This window comes from Lissotriton helveticus, chromosome 1_1 (genome assembly GCF_964261635.1).
Source record: "Lissotriton helveticus chromosome 1_1, aLisHel1.1, whole genome shotgun sequence".
NCBI classification, from domain to species: Eukaryota; Metazoa; Chordata; class Amphibia; order Caudata; family Salamandridae; genus Lissotriton; species Lissotriton helveticus.
The window spans coordinates 16176512-16179064 of NC_136057.1; positions in this window are offsets into that span (position 1 = coordinate 16176512).

Genomic DNA, 2553 nt, shown 5'->3' on the forward strand with positions numbered 1-2553 from the left:
GGCTTAGTGCACAGAGCACAGTCTGCATGCATGGTCACAGATCACAGTGTCCGTGCATGGGCTCAGTGCACAGACCAAGTGAACGCCCGCTTTTGGCCTATTTTTGCTGACTTAGTGTTTCTGCGCACTTTTCGCACTGCCGATCAGTGGTAAAGTGCAGGCGCTCTCTGTGTCAATTATGTAATCGGTTGGTGTTTCCATGATTGGATATTTGATTTACCTGTTAGCCCCTAGTAAAATGCACTGCGTATGCCACGGCCGGTGAATCAGATGCTACCCGGGGGCCTGCAGCACAGGTTGTGCCACCCCCGTGAGTAGCCCTCAAAACGTTACCTCAGACCTGCCATTGCAGAGTCTGCGCACAGTTTGTAACTGCCATGTCGACTAGGCCCGTGCACACACTGGCCGGTCTGTAACCTTCCCTTTTTTTTACATGTCAGACATCCCTCCGGGAGGCCCAGGGTACCCCTGTAAGCAGGGTGCAGTGTATGTGAAAGGTAGGACATGCCCTGGTGTGTGTGGCGTGTCCTAATAGTGAATTACAGCCTATTTCGTTTTTCAATATTGCAAGGCTTCCTGTTCCCCATGAGGTTCCGTAAAAATTATTACGACGTTCTGGGCATTACCGAATATGGACGAGTTTGGTATCTACGAACCGTAAATGGCGAGTTCGATAAGTGTACGCATTTTCGCTACACTACCTGATAGGGTTCGCCTAAAATTACGTGTTCTTCATCTGAACCCTCGGGTTCCATTTTAGATACGGCATCCATTTTGTTTCTTGCCCTCACGTAGTCAGCGAGCAGGTAACTGTTCGCCCCCTGACCCTCTAGTTCCCAAGCCTTGCGGAAGACGCATATTCCTTTCATGCGTCTTTATGGCCGGAGGAATGACACAGCGAAGGCAGATGGCTCAGCTTGAGGGTAATCTGGTCGTGCCGGTCTATTGTGACAGCCGTGCAGGCGATGGGATCCAGCTCTTTGATCCTACGATCATGCTTCCGATATTACCCCCACACTCTTTTCTCTACACGTGTCTGACTTCCTTGCAGCTGCTCTTGTCTCTTCTTCTTGGTCATTTACAACTCTAATGGGTGTGCCTAATGGTGGGAAGATGTACTTTTACGGTTGGGAACCGGCATTGCTACTGTAATTATGTTCCGGGGTTCTGAACACATGAAAGCGACCCTTTTGAAGTTTACTGTGGGAACTGAATTGTAATCTTTTATTCGCATGTTGTGCAATGGCAACATTTTGTATAAAAGAGAGCGACCTACATATGCAATTTGAAGCAGACTCGCAGAACCTACATGCCGATGTACTTCGGATGACTCTTGTTTCCCTGCAGTAAATAAACGCTGATCTTTGACGCCGAAGGAAGTGTCCCGTGTCTCTGTCATTGTGCGCCGAAACAGGTATCCCATGAAGGTTATAGGTGTTGTTCCCTGGCACCGCTGGTTCTGTTAAAAGTCCAGTCCTTCAGTTGGCGCCCACCGTGGGGCGACATCAGCGGTACCGGTCCAAAGCCTGACGATCGTGAGGAACTTCGTGTGAAATCTCCGAGGGAAGGTGCACCCCGCTTCATCGATCCTATTGTCGAAATAAGTGGCCCGAAGATTTTCCCTGCGAAGATTCCCGCCTCCTGACGGCTACGACGGACCGATGCCCTGACTGTCGACCTGTCTTCGACGCCCGGCGCAGACCTTACGTACAAGCGAGACGATAGACGGGCCTTCCGGGTGACGCCATTGAAGTTCTGAGTTAAGTATTTGTGGGTCGCTCCCAGTCCTTAGTGGTTGTTCTAGCTTCTTGTAGCTTTGTTGTAGCCTTCTAGGCTTTGTTGTATTGCAGCTCTTGAAGCTTTGTTGTAGCCTTTTAAGGCTTTGTTGTATTGCATGGTTCCATTGCATTAGTGGTTCTTAGTTGTGGTTCTTAGTATTTTATTTGACAGTTGCAATTGCCAAAAACCGAGGGTTTTGTCTTACACGAGGATTTAGCACTTCGGTAACCCTTGAAGTTTGATACTAGGTTAGTGTGCACGATGCCTAGCCATAGTGGTTTGTTTGGTATCTTCAAATGTTGCGCAATGGATTCCCGGTTGGAGGACTCGTGTCCGATACCTCCAGTTGGAACTCCGATATATGAGCTCTACAGTCGACATGGTGTGGGTCCTATTATATATAATGAATACTGGGTCCGTTACACAAAGAAAGACGGTGTCCTTAGTTGGCCACCACATGGAAGTTTTGAACTTACGATTTTAGATAATCTTGAAGCTAAATTATTTCAAAAGAAAGCTAGGCCAGCTATGTTTGATTCTTTTCGGCTGTGGCGTAAAGAGGCCAAGCAGAAAGAAATCAAACAGCTTAAAAAGGATCGAAGGGAAGGGTTTGTTCCGATAATGCAAGTTGTACAACAAAGTAAACGAGAAAAAGAAGAAAAAGAAATGGAAGTTTCCACTAGACTACATCACATGAGTGTAGTTAAATGTTATCCGGTTTTACCGACTGGTCTAGATAAGAAAGAAGAAGATTCGAAGGAGGATTCATTGTTA